General features: G+C 44.4%; 1 protein-coding gene across 6 annotated transcripts in view; it reads left to right on the top strand.

Annotated features, from left to right (window-relative positions):
* Positions 1 to 7,488: 7,488 nt before the first annotated feature.
* The window catches only part of PTPN5 (protein tyrosine phosphatase non-receptor type 5), a 78,248-nt gene continuing 67,289 nt past the window's right edge, over positions 7,489 to 18,447 (top strand). For 2 of the 6 annotated variants that reach the window (XM_039552990.1, XM_039552989.1), the window contains exon 1: positions 8,078 to 8,251. The gene's annotated coding sequence lies outside the window, so the exon portion shown is untranslated. Of the gene's footprint in view, positions 7,580 to 7,688; positions 7,752 to 7,883; positions 8,037 to 8,077; positions 8,252 to 18,447 lie in introns of those variants that run through there. The other 4 variants (XM_039552987.1, XM_039552988.1, XM_039552986.1 and 1 more) reach the window with 4 other exon arrangements.

Consider the following 18,447-nt stretch of genomic DNA (forward strand, 5'->3'; position numbering starts at 1 on the left):
TATTCTCTACAGCATCATCCCTTCCTTTCAGACTTGTGCTTTTGCCCCCCAGAAATCGCTGAAGCTGGACTATGGATTTTTGTTTATAGGAAGGTCTGGCTGCTGATTGCTGTTGGTTTTGCCAAAACTTCTGTGATTTGACTATTTGTATGTAAAATATGCAAGAGCAAGAAGGGAAAATGCATGCAGAGACAATGTTTTCAATACTAGATATGGACAGGAGGGATCCTGCAGAGAGATGAAATCAATCTAGGGATAAGTGGGGTACTTTAATTCTTCAGGAAGATGACGTGTATTAAAGGGCAACATTTTAGAATTGACTGTACACATCTCGTTGGTTTCTTCACGGTTAGGTTTACACAGCAGCCATTAGTGCTTTTTCTTATCGGCTAATACAACACATTTTCACGGCTGTGAGTATATACATATATAAAAAAATATATATGTGAGATAATATGCTGCTAAATTCAGATTCCATCTAAAATCCAGCTCCTGTAGTTTCATGATTTTGTAAGTCTCACCTGCTTTGTTATGACTGAGCCCTGTTGAGATGGTATAGAAAACTACAGTCCTGGCCTCAGAAATTTACTTTCCAATTTAGAAAAAGATACTTTAATCAGTGATAACAAGTATCAGGGGGAAGAGGAAGAACAATACAGGTGATAAGATCAGGCAATTACATAAGTTAACAAAATTACTTTGATTTTAACATTTCCCCATCAAATCTTAATACCTAATATTTTGTTAATATTTTTTAATAACCATTTCAAAATCAGCCTTGCCCAACTGAGCAGTCCTGAACTCTCAAGAGTGCCAAAAAGTGATTTTGAAATTTTAAATGCAATGCATTTGTGGGTTCTGTCTCAAAACTACCTCCCAGTACCTGACACCGACAAAGCATAGAACACCCAGTGATTTCTGTAAGCAGTCTCAAGCTGAGCAGCCACTAGCACCAGCGGTCCCACAAACACCAGCTGCTTTTGGAAGTATGTGCATTGTCTATTTATTTTAGTTCCTTTTTGGATTCACACATACAATGATCTAAAGCTCTTTCACTTCTCATTATCAGACCATTTTCAAAATCATACATTCTCACAGTGTCAGAGCTCTTGTTCTCTCCTGCAGCAAAGGTCTCTCATGCTGTAGCTATAGAGGTCTGCAGGCCTGATCCCCTGAAAGCATCCTGCCATCAGTATACTTTTTGTCCTCAAACAAGGAATAGCAAGCTGCCATTCTGATTTCCTCTGAGCCATATGCTTCGGCATCTTGAAAGCATCCAAGCCAAGACTTCCTTTGCTTTGCTCAAACCTCTGAAATGAGATAACCTCACAGTCCCAATCTTATACTTCTGGATTTTTTTTATTTCTGACTTTTGTGCAAATTGAGGTTTATAACTCAAGCAGAAATTTTGCTCCCAAAGTTTTGAATACGACTGTGTTAACCTTCTGCAGTGTGCATTTATCAAAATAGATGCTGGTGACAAAGCTGAGAAGGGAAACCCCAGGACATGCACCATATGGTGACAGGGACAGCAACAGAAACAGTAAGAAATAGTAATTACTAAATAAAACAATCCTTCACGGTTTCAAAATGGCTTTTCCAGGAAGTATTAATAACTGCTGGTTAATTCTTCCTTGTGACTACTTGATTCTGAATAAACACATCTCTTTCTCAACTTTGGGAAAAGTTTTTTTTTCCTCCTTCTGCCTTTTTTAACATTTGAAATATAAGTAGTATTATAGTAACCATGGTATCCTGATGACATAATGGTTACCATGAGAACAAAGCTGAAATAGTGTCATCAGAGCCCCTTCTCTCTGCTGTGTATTGAGTTTTATATTTAATAGAGATGGCCAAACTGCTGCCACCCAGCCTGGCCAATTCTATCTGCCTTCATGGTTTCAAAGCTCATAAAAGCAAAGCTGCCCTGTGCTGCTGCCTTCCACTTTGGTACAGTCAGTTTTGCTTCAGGGCAAGACCAGCTTATAAGACAGGTCTGCATAGCAGCAGGTAAGAGGATAACTGTTGTAAGAGATTGCCCCACGACAGTGGCATTTGTCATGTCCCTAGGACATCCTCCAGTATAGCCCTTGGCCATGTGTAAAATGGCAGTTCTTGGTCTCCATTTGCCAGACAAACCAGATTTTAAATCATTTTTACTTAACTGTGCTAGAAGATTTCTCTGCTAGCCCATACAGGGTCTCTCAGTGCATGATTGTCTGTGGTCCAGTCCTGCAATAACCTCTGCCCAGAGAGTGCTCTGCACCCACAAAGGAATCTGCTGCCCACTGCCAAAACTCTGTACCCAGAGGGTAGCTCCAGCTTCAGACAAGCAAAAGCCATTCCCAGATAGTTTCCTCAGAGAAGATCCTCTTTCTTTTACTGCAAGAACCGCTGGACATGACTCACTGCATATTGTTTGTTCATTTTGCTATATATATTTCCCAAATGCTATTTTAAGTCGCATTTCTCCCTTATGCTCCTACCAAGTTTACTGCATGAAAACAACCCTCTAGTTTTAATTTCATATTTAACCAAAACAAATGTGGCGTGGCTCTGCTCACTTCAGTAAAGCACTCTGGGTTTTTATTCTGCATACAGATATAAGAAAGTTGGTCAAAGGGAAAGACATGGAAGGTACTACAGAACAAAGGGGCCAACAAAGCAGGCAGCATTTCATACAAAAGCTCCCTGCATTCTGCCTGTGTTTCCACACTGTCAGAGACTGAAAATAGTTCATGCCTCAACACTGATATAAAGTTTTGCTCATTATAAAGAAGCTACAACCGAAGAAGCTTCCCTGAAGAGTGGGACTTTGAACTGAAAGTCAAACTGATGATTAGATAAAGGGAAACACATTGTTCAGTCACTTCAGGCTGAGGGAAAGTTATGCATCCACAAAAGGCCAAAGCCACCAGCTGCAACTATCCCCGGTTGAGTTTGGGATGGGGGCAGAGCACAGCTCACAGAAGCCAGGTTTACACAGACTCCCCCCAACCGAGGGGGGAGGAGGAGGTTTTGGGTTCCTGGTGCAGCCTCTGGTGAGAGGCAATAAACACTCATCCTCTGATTGCACAAACTGGCCCAGCTGTGGAACCCCCAACCCCACAGGGCACATCCACAGGACATTTATGTGAGAGGCTCAGCCCCACAGGGCTGCACGTGGTGCAACAGACCCAGAGTCTGCTGTGAGAGACTGACCCCACCCCAGGGGGCCATGGCCGGACATGCCCACCCAGCCTGAGCATGTACACCCATGGGACTCTGTGCCTTCTGGGGGGACCTTCACCACCGAGAGACCAGCTGGAGAGGATCAGCCAACATCATTGGGATCCACGGAGTGGTGATATTTTCCTTATTCTGTCCCTGTCACTCTTTCTGTCCCCCCACCTATCTTCTTTCTTTCTTTCTCTCTCTCATATTTACCATCAAATAAAACCCTTACTATTGTCACTGGCATATGGTCTTGTTTGCACCCTAATTTGGGCAGAGGCACTTCTAAGAACCTTAAAACTGGATCATAACACACACCAACCCAATTCACTTCCTGCAGATGGTTCACATGCATTTTCTTCCTCCTCTAACCAAAATCCACTGCAGAGGCTCTTCCTAAAGATTCTGGCCATAACATTTCTATTGTAGCCCCTTTTCAGTACCTACTATCCAATGGGTTTACCCCACTGGTTTCACACAGTTCTTCCTTTTTCGTTGCCTTCACCTTTTTGGAAAATCAGAATACATACAATCTCATTGTCAAAGACTAACTGTAAAGATTTCCCCTAAATCCATAGAATAATTCAGGTTGTCATCCCTCTGAACAGCAGCCCCAATGTGGTTTCAGCTGTGAAATGAGGGGACAGTCTGTCCCCTCATGTAGGTCATTGATATTGATGTTAAACAACAACTGCCCCAGAGGGACATTGCTAATAAGTCACCAGAAAAATTTTGAATTGTTGACCCCTACCCCTCAAGCCCTCAGGCTCAGCCAACTTTTCACCTGACTGTTATTCCATACCTCTCCAATTGTCTGCAAGGATACTATAGGAGACTAAGTCACAGAATCCCAGAGTGGGTCAGGTTGGAAGGGACCATTGTGGGTCATCTGGCCCAACCTCCCTGCTCAAGCAGGGCCATCCCAGAGCACATTGCACAGGATTGCATCCAGACTGTTCTTGAGTATCTCCAGTGAGGGAGACTCCACAACCTCTCTGGGCAACCTGGTCCTGTGCTCAGTCACCCACACTTTAAAGAAGTTCTTCCTCATGTTCAGGTGGAACCTCCTGTGCATCAGTTTCTGCCCATTGCCTCTTGTGCTATTGCTTGGCACCACTGGGAAAAGCCTGCCTCCATCCCCTTGACACTCTCCCTTCAGATACTGACAGACATTAAAGAAGTTCCCACTCAGTCATCTCTTCTTAAGAATGATCTGGCCCAGCTCCCTCAGACTTTCCTCATAGGAGAGATGCTCCAGACCCTTAACCATCTTTGTAGCCCTCCACTGGACCCACTCCAGGAGCTCCGTGTCTCTGTTGTAGTGAGGAGCCCAGAGCTCAGCACAGTATGGCCTCACCAAGGCTGAGCAGAAGGACAGGATCACCTTCCTGACCTGCTGGCAATGCTCTTCCTAATGCCCCCCAGGACACCACTGGCCTTCTTGGCCACAAGGACACACTGCTGGGTCATGGACAGCTTGTTGTCCACCAGGACCCCCAGGTCCTTCTCCACAGAGCTGCTTTCCAGCAGGTCAGCCAAAGTCATATGGGTCTCATGTCCAGCAGGTCAAACAGGAAACAAAACCCAAAGTCATTTAGAAACCATAGGGATTAGATTTTTCTATTTCTTTTTGGACCATGAAATCAAATGGACATAGACTATTAACAAGGACACAAATACAGCAGCGCATCAACTTCAAATGTTACAAATTCCCAGCTATTCCTACCTTAACCCTTACCAGGATCCTTAACAGCTGCCTCAGTCACAGTATAGTGCAAGTGCTTCACTCTAGGCAAGGTCAGACTTTTATACAAAATTCACCAATAGCCTCTGCTCTATAGCTGTATCAGTGGGTGCCCAAAAATTATTTACATCTTCTGCACACTATTTCAAACCTCCCATGTACCCAACCCCAAATTATGGCCCTTTTTTTTCTGACACAATTCTAACAGCAAGTAGGTGGTTGACCAATTCCACCATTTTCTCTGCAGAGAACAGTTGGTGGAGTACACGGTACCCAAATTTTGTTATTCAAAATCAGTTCAGGCAGATTTGGGTTGTTTTTCAGTGAAAAATTGCCAAGAACCACATGTGGTTTTAATGTCAGACCTCCTGCACTTTGGTAAACCCAAGAAGCAAAATGATTTCTCAGAACAAAGCAGAGAAGCCCTGCTGCCTCTCAGCTCTTTGCTGCTGCCAGCCCCGGAACCCTGCAAAGCTACTGTGCACCCCACAGCAGTGAGCAATAGATGGCTGGTACAGTAGCTTGGACCATTTGGGAATAAGGAGAACTGATTCCATGGTCCACTGCAGTCTTTCTGAACTCTCACAGGAGGTCCCATCACAAGGTGATATCAGGTTTTCATAACACTGACTTTTGGAAGGGAAGAGGATACCGACCTAGAGAAGTAGTAACTGATGAGTTTAGTTTTGCCTTACATCAAACTGACTCACTCTGCACTGATACCAACTTACAATTCTCTTAATTGGGAGAATCACTAGGATAGTACTCACTGCCAGAATTCTGGGTCATAAAGTCATTCTCTGACTCAGAAGAAGGTTTACAACAGCTGTGGCAGTGATATGTACTGTAGGTGAGTCATGTTGAACTATTACCACAAACATAAGAACCTTATAAAACAAATACATGAAGGATTGCACTGACCTATCTAAATTATAATGATATATTCATTGTTCTACAGCAAAAGACTTGACAATGCTTTATTGTGTGCTCAGTTTTCAGGAACACAAAATTTAATAAATCAAGTTCCTAAGACACTTCTCCCCACAGAAATCCAAAGCAGGTTTTTTTAAAATTCAGAGGCTAAAATTTTAGCTGGTATAAATTTTCTGGCAGGCATTAAATTTGTGGAGGCATACTGGTTTAAAACAACTCAGAATGCGATTCTAGATTCATGGGACGAAACCCCATGTTTATTGATTATGTAACTGCAAATGCAGATATGTCTCAAGTGCAGCATGCAATGTATGTACCAGCATATAACAAAATATTCCATGCATATTCAGAAGCAGAAAAATGTTCTTTTCAATTTAAATTGTATTAGATTTAAATAAATAAATAAATACTTTTGGGTATTCAAATCAAGAATTCCAGTGAATAAAATCAAGAAAATACATAAAATATTAGTTAAAGGAATTACTGATCTTCACTGAATGAATACTGAGGTAACTTCACTAACTCTGTAGTCCCCCACTACCTGAACATTTAATCCTTTGACTGTGCAGTAAGGCTACTAAAACTAACACCACAAACAAAACTCAACAACTGTCATGTCAAAGCACTGGGACCTCTGGTCTCCAGCCAGAGATTGTGAAGTGTGTGTTTAACAAGTCACAAGCATTTTTGGGACAACTGATCTGAGAGAAAAAAAGGATTACAAGGCTACCCCACAGTATCAACTAATCACTGGGAAAACCAAGTGGGGTTAAAGTGAACTTTGAGATAGTTTCCTACCTCCTGTTTCTTCTGGACAAGAGTCCTAGTTCAGGTATTAGGTGCTGGGTTTTTATGAGTAGAAAGTGAATTGCATTTGGTGGAGCGAAGTGGGTTTATAGATGAGGAACTAACCAGTTCCTGTGGCATCTCTAAGGCCACAGTCGTGTCTCCGGCTTCAGAAGGCATCAACCTTCCACCTTCTGCCCTGAGGGAACAAACCCAGCAGAGGCATCGCAGTGTCTTCAAGCGGCCTCTCAGTTCCCTCCGAGCAGAGATGCCGGGGGTGGGCCGCTGGCAGTCAGCGGCCGCCGGCTCCCCTCCCTCAGGAGCCCACAGCGACCGGGGGCAGCCCACAGGGACCGGGGGCTCCCCACAGCGCCCGCGGCCCCCCCGCCCACCTGGGCCGGCCGGCGGAGCCCACCGCCCCCGAGCATCACTGCGGCAGCGGCCCCGGCGCTCCCGGGGGCCGCGCCAGCTGCTCCCGCTCGCTGCCCGGCTGTTTCATTCATGATTCTCCTTCGCCATCTCCCTCTCCGACTGAGGGGAAACGGGAGCGCGCGTGGGCGGCCGCTGGAAGGCTCCCTGTCAGTCAAGCGGCCGAGCTGAAAAGAAGGCGAGCGAGGGAGAAGGAGGCAGAGCAGCTTTCCCGGGGGAGGGGGCGGCTGTTGTCGGCTGCCAGCCTCGCAGCCCTTCCCGGGGGCATCTGCAGAGACGGGGTGGGGGGGAAGGCGGGAGCGGTGTTGCGCCACAGACCTTCCCACCGGGGGGAAGCGGCTCTCTCCCGCCGCTCGTCACCTGTCCCCCCTCCACGCACACGCACCCAGCGGTGACAGGGCGGGGGGCGGCGGCCGCCCTGTCTGGCGAGCACCGGGCGCAGGGCCCGTACCCCCGCCGCTGTGGGGGCTGCCCGTACGTGTCTGCCGGGGCGGCGGGACGGCGGAAGGGGGGCGAGGCCGGAGGGTGTCAGCTGCGGGGGGTACGTGGGGCGGCGTGTCCCCCTCAGCTCCCCGCAGGACCGGGGAACTTCCTCAGGATGAGGGGTGCTCCGTAGTGCCGGCACCAACCGCAGCGCTGGGGGCTGGTGAGGGGGCTTTCGAGGGGAGGCTTGGGGCAAGTTGCACGGTTTTGGGCGGGAGGGCGGCCCCTCAGCGGGCCGAGGTGGGCTGGCGCTCGGTACCGGCAGGGGAGGGGAGCGGGCGGCTGGCGGGAGCGGGGCTCTGGTGCAACGCGAGCCCGCTGCCCCCCAGCGCTCCGCAGCGCTGCCTTTGTGCTCCCTCCGCACCTGAGCGCCGGGCTGGGAGGGACGGCGCAGGTGGGGGCGGGCACGGCAGCAGCGGCGGCGCATCCCCGGAGCCGGGGCGGGGAGGTAAGGCGAGGCTGTGCTGTGCTGCGGCGGCCGCTCCCGGGGCTGCGGGGGGCGGCTGCAAGCTGAGGGCTGCGCCTCCGGCCGGCGGCGGGGGCGGCGGGCAGGGCACGTCCCTTGCTCGGCTTTGCCTGCAGCCGTTTCCCTTTTCGTCCTGCTGCACACAGAGAGATGCAACAGCGACAGCCCGGTCCCCCGGGGAAGGACGGGGCTCGGAGGTGGGCGAGTCGCATCAGCCCGGCCAGTGCACGGTGGGGCTGCCGGGCGAGGGGCCGGGGGGAGCAGCCGGCGGTGCGTTCCCGCTCCCGCGGTGTCCGCGCAGTCCCCGCGGAGCGCTGAGGGCGGCCACAGCCCGGCTCCTCTGGCGCCGCTCGCACTCCCGGGGCGCCCGCTCCGCTCCGCACCCGCAGGGCCTGGGCGCGGACAAGGCTGGGCATTTCCCCCGTTTTTCCCCGCCACGGAACGCCGAGATACGCGGAGCGAATGATGGTGTATGCGCTTAGCGGTCCTCGCTTGGGAAGGGCTGGGGGGTGTGGGGGAGTCTGCTCTCGAACCGGCACAGCCGGTAGTGAACTGCCGGCTGCAGTTAAAATTTTAGCAGCAGCAACAGCTTTGCGATGCTTTCCGAGAATGCTGCTGCCTGGGAGCTGATGTTCCAGGCGGCTCGCGGTACGCCGCCGCTCTCTCCTAGATGGCAGTGCTGAGAGCTGGAGAGCTGCCGGTGTAGGCAATAAAGTGCTCGGAACCTGGAGACCTGTGCAGCTGGATTTTGGTAGAGTTATGGATGGAACAGAAGAGCATTCACATGTGCCCTGTGAGCTCATTTGCAATTAAGGCAAATTTTTTTCTTCAAACTTTACGTATGGTTATCTTGTTATGCAGTTACGTTTTGGTGAGACTGTGATTGTTACATTATGTGAGAAAGGAAAAACAAATTTAGTAGGTTAAGCCGTGCTATTGCAGCGTTATTTACAAAGTTGCCGAGGTTCGGATCCAGCTCCTCTGGCTGCCGCCTGATTGGCAATGATTTACAGCTGGTGATCAGGTTCCGTGCTTGTGTTAGTGCAACAAATCACAGATTCCGAAGAAATGTGGCTGCATTACCCACTATTTTTTTACTTCCAAAATGTTGCATATACCGAGGAAGCAATTTTTTTTGTTTGATCACAATGTTTTCTTAGTCAGTTTGAGATAATAACTTCCTTGTTGTATAAATTGTGCAGTTAATGGATCAAGTTCAAATCTCAGGCAGACCCAGAGCTCGCATTGATTTCGGCACAAGTTGTGCGGTACATGACAGAGTGCTGAATTTTACTGTGTGGGATAGCTGAAGTAAATTTTCTCACTGCTTGCTCTACACTTACAGCTTGTTCCTTTGGAGTAGCAGAATGTAGTGATTTTGCCAGTGTTCTCATCGATATATTTCAGTTAGTGTTGTGCATCTGAAGCCAAGGATTGTTCAGGGGTGCAGTACGAGCCCATTGAGAGAGAAAATTTAGCCAGTTGACTTGAATGTGGATAAAATGGACACTAGAACTCTAACTCTACATTTGCATATAATGAGTCCAAACATTCTCAGTAGGTATGTGCAGAAAGGTGAGCACATCACATCTGCTTGCTTTATTCCTTTTGTTATAACTGTACAGACATTACTCTTTGTAGTATTGTGCTGTTGGTTTGTTAGCTTTTTTTTTTTATTTCTTATTTAGCAGTATTATAGTTTAAGGGCTTTAAAATATTTGTCACTCTACTGCAGAAAGAGTTGCCAACTGGACATCATGCATGTAAAACTAGAACACGAGCCTTTAAATAGCAAAACCATCAATTTAGTAACAATTTAGTGTGGCAAATGGCAGAATACACAAAAAGAATGCAAATCTGAACACCTATAGCATGCATCTTTTGGTATTAATATTGAATAAGTGCAAAGCACAAAAGGCAAATAAACACATACAGCTTTTAAGCACCTAAACTGGTTTGAAATGGAAAAGCTGTTTTCTGGTTTTTTTCTGTTACATGGTTTACGCTTTAAAAAAAAAGTGTGGGGTGGGGGGAAGATCAGAGAAGTTTTTATGAGCATTTATTTTGTTTTCTGGATCTCAGAATTCCATTATGTAGCAGGATGCTTTCCAGTATCTGCCTTCTCAGTATCTGGAAAGGCAGATGTTGCTGCAGCAGGAGCAATTACACTGATTTGCAGTACAGTAAAAAAATAATCTGTTCTTTCTGCCTCTGTCTAAAAAGGTCAGCCATGCAGCTCTGGTGTGGGCTTGTCAACAGAAGAGATGAGATGGGGAAGTTAAGTTTGTTCAACAAAGGGAGTGTAGTAATGTACAGGTAGGAAATCTCCATTTCAGGAATAAAATGAGTAAATTTGCTTAACCAACTGCACTGAAGAATTCCACTTGCTTGTCTTTACCTCACAATTGTCCACAAACCAGCCCTTGCTGAAAGGTAGGGACTTTTCCTAGGTTTGGTGGGTTGTTAGTTGCTTACCCAGATCACTCTGTCCTGTAGAAAGTTGAGTCCAAAGGTGGAAGAGGCAGTGGAGACTAGAGCCCTGTAGGCTTTTGTAGAAGAGCCTTTCTGACTTGTAGCTTTTTAAAAGGTGCGTGACAGAATCCCCTGAGAATTGTGCTCTCACAGTTCTTTTTCAGTTCTCTGCTTACCCTGTGTAGGCCACAGCAAAGTGTAACTGATGTGACCCAAGATTAAACCTATGATACAGCCTTGGTTTAAACTGATGCTTAGAGAGTTTATCTTGAGTTTTCAGAGATAATGTGTTTCTACTTTAGAGAATATTTGAGACTTCCTTGCACAGAGAACATGCAAGTGAAATTTAAGAACTGAAAGACTGACTTGCACTAGAGCATCTTTAGCAGAATAAGGCCAGCAGAGATGCAGGGTGTGTGTGTGCTGCGTGTATCCATGCTACCACATAGAGAGCATGCCATGATACTCAAGAAGGGCAAGGGTTTTGAACATCTCTGGAAGGTCACAGTATTTTTTATCTCATGATGGAGCTCATGGTCTTGTCAGACTCCTCAATTCTATGGAACCAAATTGTCCTGTGATTTTGAGCAACTTTAAAGAGCTAGTATGGTAATAATTCACATTTTAGAAATCCAAGCTCCTGTGTTGTAAGAGCCCTGATCTGTGACCAGCAAGAATGACAATAAGTTGTATTTTGTTGGTTTGTATCTTTTTTACTTGGTCCTTCCTCGTTTAGTGACCTGCTGCATGTAACCTGACTCCTAACCTGTTTGGGGCAGGAGCAGCCTTTCCTACCTTGCTTCAGTTGGGCTCAGATCCTTGTTTGCAGCTCTAAGAGATGGTTGTAATAGAAAGTAACAGTCTGACCCTGGTTTAGGGTCATGAGTAGCTGCCCAAAATATTTAGTATTTTTAGGACTTGGATCTCTAAAAATTTTGTTTCTTGTTTCCTTTGTGATTCAGCATCATAACCAGTTTCATTCTGTGTTTTACTTCTGTGTGTATGCGTATAACAGCTAGGCAGTGCAACTTTCTGTATTTTTATAGCAATTCCGTCCTGTGGACACAATTGCATGTGCTAACAGGAACTCGTTTTTGACACAAACTCACCCTTCAGGTGTAAGCAACTTGCTTAAGTTACAGGGAGATTGTAACCTCCATTATCCATCATCAGATAAATACCTTTAGTTATTGCAGTATATAATAAATCCATTTAGACCATCTTTTATAAAAGAATTAAATATGTGAGGCTGGGCTCAAACAGCAGTGCGTGCCAGCAAGAGTGAAAACGACATGTAATATATTTTATGTACATGCATTTGTTTAGGATGATGACTGTCTTCATAATCCTGTGTGTGCAAACCTGGTACCTCCAGATGGGCCAGAGCTTCTGGCAGGTTTTGAAAGCTTCAATGATAAGTTACCAACCACAAGTTATAGCAGTATGCAGAGCCTGCTCCTCGCTAGTTTTGCCCACTGCCGCACCCACAGCTCACGTCACCATCTAAACTGGTGCCTGTGTGGATACATTGCTTCATCAAGCTGCATAAGCTGTGACACAGCTAGTCTTAATTACACTGCTTTTTAAAAATCATTCAGTGTTGTAGTCCATGTATCTCTAGAATTGTTCCTCCCCTCGATTGTGTGCAGATCATGTTTCATTAAAAGTGCTGATGAGCACCCAGGACTCTGAAGGCAGCAGTTTTGTGCAAGATAAGAATGTTCCTTAAAGAAACTGATGGAGGATAGAGCTCCAGAGTTCCTGGCAGACGCTGACAGCATAAGATGTCACTGTAGTCTAGTCTGAAATTGTATGTCTGAAGGAGAATTGGATGTCCTTGACTTTACAAGAAGTTTTTGCACTGAAGAAACTTAATAGTGGGTTAGAGACTGCTTTCAGGACCTGTGTAGATATGTTTGTTTCTGTTCAGTTCCACTAATATGACTGGAGCAATTAGGTTTTCTCTACAAGTGAGTGTGGATTGAAGCACGGTACATTAGAGGAAGAAATTTTATTTATCTGGTGAACCTGTGATCTGCACCCATCAGTTCTGAATGCCTTTGTTTCCTGAACTGCTTGGAAATCAGGGAGATGGATGGTGTAAGCTGTACGACATAACTGGTTCCAAAGGAGTCTCTGTTTGGAAGCTGTGTGTTCCAAAGCTGTTGGTTCACTTGTAGAAGGCTCTTTGAAGCCTGCAGTTGACAAAGGTCATGAAGTCCTTGATGTAATGAAATATGCAAAATGTCTCATATGAATGATTTCCATACTCTTGCAAAATCTGTTTTTATTGTTGAGGCCTTTTGCAGTGTAGGCTCCTGTCAGTAGGGAACAGGTTGGAAGTTGGGAGGCCAGGACACTAAGACTGCACGTGATGCCCTGAAATACATTCCACAGTTGTAACCACAATATTAAATACAAACCCAACACAATTCTTGGCAGATAACTGACTGATCACTACTTTGGGGGGAAAAAAAATCACTCGATATTTTAGTGGGCAAGTCCAGTGGACTAAGATTTTCCCATTTCAAAAAGTGGAAGAATCTTACCTCTGTCTTCCATTTCCTTTCATCTTCATTTCACAGTAAAAAACAACAAATGCAGAAAGAATCTTGTGAAATACATTTCTGTTTGTAAGTAGGCAGTTATCAAATGCTGTCTCTCATTCCTATGTGACCCTGTGGTCACATGTGGGATGTGGGAGATGGATTTATTTAATTGGGAAATGGAGGGCTAATTTACATATGGAAATTCACTAACATTTAGCATACCAAACTTATTTTCCACACATGCATGGCCCTTATACAATCAGACTGTGAACTGGAAATGTATACACCTAAATATTTGGAATGGCTATTCTGGTGTGTAGCCCTGTGTAGGCAGACTCTTAGGTTTGAATTACTGTTGCAGGAGTTGGTGAAATCAAATCTAAACCTAAAGGAGAATAAGACAATGAAAGGAGCCCTTTAAGAGTGCAAGTAGAGGTGTAGCAAGAGCACAAAGATCTTTGAGGTACATGTGCTTTGGCAAAGATACACAATTTCATCTGTGAACCCAATATGAGAAGTTAAGGTTAAAAATCCTCTTAGATATCCACTCCTTTGTTTGTTCTGTATATATTGAGTGAACAGAATATTTTCTGTTTAAAGGAATACTTTGTATTTGCAGCTGTAGGTGTTTCTTCAGATAAGGATGTATCTTGTGTTGCTAGTGCAGCAAAGTGACTCTGTGACGTTGGACTTTATCCTTGTGCGTCCCTTCCAACTCAGAATATTCTGTGATAAATGAGGTTTGTTACTTCTTGCAATGCATGTTTAATGAAATCACAGTTATACCTAGAAATCCCAATGTCCCTAGATCCCACGAGTTCTGTGTGTCTGGAGATGTGTACATCTTTATTAAAATGCAAGGGGTACAGATAAAGATAACTCACATTATGTGCTATTAAGAATTAGCTGTTGAAAATTGGTGTATGAATAGCACCAGTCTGTAAACTTAAGTCAGTAAAGTATAAAATTGTTTTAAATAAATGGCAAAGGAAGAGCAGACATGGGACAATGGGGGCTGTTGATATCAGGGAACAAGCAAGATGCTTGAAGGAAATTGTCCTTTCAAAAAAAAGGTGAATTATTTGTTGAAAATCAGTTAGCAGTTTAGATTTTCTTTATAGTGCCCAAGGTTTAAGTTATGTTTCTCATGTCTGAAAGTAATTGACAGTGGAATATTTGCACTGTGGGACCACATCAGCCTATGAACTCATTTGAAAAAAGAGTCAAAAGATGTATTACAACAAATTCAGTCTGGCTTGTGAGAAAATATATTCTAAAATTGTGATTGAAATTAAAATTGAAAATCTTTTATAAAAGAAGGTTTTATTGAGGAGATATAATTTGGGATGTTTTGTTTACCTTCACTTATTTAATTAATTTTTTGAACAACCTACCTGTATTGCTTCTGACTTTCTTAGAAGCAGAGACTTGAAACTTTCACACTCTCAAAGACTGAACAGGACTATTTGTATTTACTAATACTACATTTGTGCACAGCTCCTTTCATTTTGAGACTATAGCATACTACTTAGGTTACTGCTTAATTCCCTTCTGATTTCACCTCTTAGTGAGGGTGGCTTAGATAAATTTAGGTGATGACTTCATTTGGACCAGAGTACACATCACTTTCAAGGTGAGGTTGTATCTTTTTTTTCCCCCTAATTCCACACTCCAGAAAATAGCAATCCTTGTGGTATCTACCCTGAGACAAACATTTCCTTTTTTCCCCTCTAGATAGTTGCTACTCCCCTTCAGTGGGAAGCCATACTCTGTTCATAACATCAGTGATATGAGCCTCTAATGGTATCTTAGAGCTTGTTAGAAAATACAAACGCTGGCATTTGGTAAAGAAGTCTTCTGGATATTGTTGAATAACCAAAACCACTGGGGGAAAGAAGCTCAGAATTTTGCACAGTGAGGGTATTTGTTCTGAATTTTATCTCTCAGTTGCTATAAATAATAACCATTTTCATAATAGATGACTTGCAGTCTGTAAAAGCAGGTCATTCCAATTACTACCTTCTTTCTCTTCCTGCTGTTTCAATGGCAGGAGATTTTTAGCATCCAACAGCATTGCAGGCATTTTTAGGTGGATGTGACCACTTCATGGGTGCAAGATAAGAGGAAGGCTCCACTGGGGTATAGCAAGCTTTGTGTCCTTTGGGAAGGCAGGATTTTAAAGGCCAAACCAACAGTTACTGTGGGTTTTGTAGCCCCATTCCTGCCTCCCAGCCGGAGCACAGCCTTATTTCACTTGTATAAAATGACAGTGATTAAGTGCACGTTAGGGGATGGGGAGAACTGCACTTGAAAAGTTTCTTCTTTGGTTGAGAGAAGTCCAGGGGAGCAGAACAGCCTATTGAACCTGCTCACTGACCCCAGCTGGTCTCTGAACTTTGGGTTGTCACAAGCAGTCCGTGGGTTGTAGGTTGGCAGTTTTCACATGCAGCCCCTGGTGTTAACACAAACAGCAGCAGCTTTTCAACACAAACACTCTGGAGACCTGTTCTTGCAATTAGCTGTTGATTAGCTACCTACTCAAAAGGCAGGCTGCTGGATCTCCCTGGATGCATTCCATGTGTTTCATTTTGCAGCTCATACTGGTGTCTTGGAATTGACCAAAGTTTGGGATAATTAAAATACAGGCATATACTCCCATAAAATGGTAAGGAAGGCAGACCATTGCAGGCCTGCTAATGGTAGTGAGAATCTATATGGGCTTGAGGTTTCATTTTTCTCCACTCTTGCAAGATTTGGGTCACAATGTTGAGGTCAGGACCCTTAGAAGCAAGCAAGGCATCTTGATTGAGCCTCCCTAAGAGAGTATTTGTTTTACCAGAGATGTTATTTGAAGCATTCCTTGGATATGTGATACCACTTTTGAATTTACTGTCAGTTCACTGAATTACGCTTGACTGTTTGATTTTTTATTTTGGATTGGTTTGTGTGTTTTGTTTTGTGTTTTAATGCAGGTAAATAAAGTATGCTTAATATTTTTTTTCCTAGCATCATCCAGGGATTCTGGGGAAGGGAATTAATTTTATTTATCAGGCAGTGCATTTTTTTCTGGTGGTTCTGCAGAGTCCTTTTTACTTTTAGGAACAGAGACTTGCTGCTTCCTTCCTGTACCTTGACTGGTTGAGTATGGCTAGATTTGTTTATTTTCTTTTCCAGAATGCCTTCCATTTGGTACTCCAACAGCATCTGTTCCCTCATTTTCAGTATCAGTAACAGTGTCTGTTACCAGACTGGGGCTTGGCTGAAGCTGTCTCTTTCAGGAGAGGAGCCTCCCTTGCCAGTGGAGATCGCTGCCACCATTCCATTACCCTGACCAAAGTCTCTGCTCCTTAAGTCTCAGAATAGCAAGCCAGAGAGGTGGAATAATTTAAGTAGTTGCCCTGTTTCATTCCTCTTCTAAACATGGAAATCGGAGCCTGCAAACATTCGTAAGATGAAACGTTGGCACAGACGTGGTAATTTCTGCGAAACTGCAGATGTGACTACTTTGTTATGAAACTGCTGGGAGCTTCAAGAATTAGTGTAACAAATCCTGTGACTAAAAAGCATGTAATGGCTATTTTATTGTGCTGGTGATTGCTTTTGCGCTTCAGAGCCTGTTTGGAATGGTCACGTAATTAAAATAGTTATTATTTTCCTTTAAATTAGAAGAGGACTTCTCTCATACTTGCATGATGCCTGACTTGCACCAGCAGACACAAGGAGCCGAGTGCCCAAATGCTGTCTGTATTTTAGCCTGATAGTTATTGTTTTAAACCATGTTATCAGATGGTGCTCTGTTCTTTGTGGTAAATTACTGCAAGCACATGTAACATTCTCCATGCTATGTACATTTTCTATCATCCCTAATTTCTTAACTGGGTCCCCAAAGCAGGCACTGCCATTTGCTCTTTTATCTCCTTTGAGCTTTTTGCATCGTTTACAAGTAGGAAAAAACATGATCCCTTTGAATTTCCTATGAGCTCTCTAGCACTGTAACCCCTCAGACTCCTGATTGGAAGTGCTGTAGATCTGGAATGTAGTTTTGGCCATGGTCACAGGTTTGTGTGCTGCCAGTGGGCAGCAGATCAACAAATGGAGATTCAGTGCTCTAAAGTTATGTAGTGATGCTAAATAATGAACCAGCAATTAAGCAACCATGTTTTATCTGCAGTGTAGTCTGTGCAACTCAGAACATCAATTTTTCAGTCTGTTATCCATGAGTAGATTGGATTACATTATATTAGTTTAAATTGAGAATTGTTGCTTTGTGTTAGCCCTGGGCATGACTTTAACATTAAACTTACTAACTTTAATAAAGGGGATTTTTAACCCCCCCCAAAATGGTGCCAGTGGTAAGATACTGATTTAGGCACGATGCTGATTCCAGTGTTTAGACAGAAGAGCTTATTGTCTATGCATCCAGGATTTAGAAAAAGATTCTCTTCTGCTTGGCAAGCTTGCTTCAAAGTCCTGCTAATGCTAACTCTGGCTTCACTGTGTTCTGTCACAGTCTAATGGCCTGGGATTTGTAAAGCTGTGCCTATGAGATTGCTGATTACACTGGGAAGAGAAGGCAGTCCAAAGCTAGCTGGGATAGTATCTGCTGTCATTTGGGAATTTGCTTTATTAAGGCGTTCAGCTTACTCCCTTGGTCGTTGATGCTGAACAGAAATTGAGGGTAGGGTCTCTAAGCTAATTTATTGTCTGTCCTTGAAACAAGATGTTTATTCCTTTTTGGAATATAGAGTTTCCTATCTGTCTACAAGCTTTTCTTCCTTCTTTTTTTCCCAGCTGATACCAATCTCTGCTGCTCTGTGCATGGCTTCCACCCTGTCCATCTGTGTCCGTCACCTCTCCAGCCCAAGTGTCAGCTCCCGTAGCTTTGTATTTCTCTTCCTCTCAGAAAGAGCTGAGTAACCTTCTGCCACAAAGGTTTCAAACCAGGGAAGTACAAACTGCCCTCTTTGTCCACTACATCCTGTCAGATTAGCAGCTTCTGATTGATAGTGATATTGCCAAATATGAAAGAAGCAGCTTTTCCCCAGGAGCTGTGGAATCCCTTGGTTGTTAAGGGACTTCATCGCAGGCTGAAATGAGCTGATGGCCCACCACCACAGGATATGTGAGAGTAATTTGCTTCTGGTTTTTTTGTTCCTCCTCTGCAACTGATTGCTATGGACATCATTGTGATTCTGAGAACACAGCAGGTATTCGGAAACATCATCCTGATATCCTGGAAAATGCCTCATTAATCCATCCAGCCATTTTTAGGTCTTTTCCCGGAATACTGAACTTAAGCATTGCATTTACCTGGTTGCAATTGCTAATTTTCTTCCTTGGTTGCTGCATGATTTTAGGAGCTGATGCTTCAT

The sequence above is a fragment of the Corvus cornix genome, chromosome 5, assembly GCF_000738735.6.
Source record: "Corvus cornix cornix isolate S_Up_H32 chromosome 5, ASM73873v5, whole genome shotgun sequence".
NCBI lineage: Eukaryota > Metazoa > Chordata > Aves > Passeriformes > Corvidae > Corvus > Corvus cornix.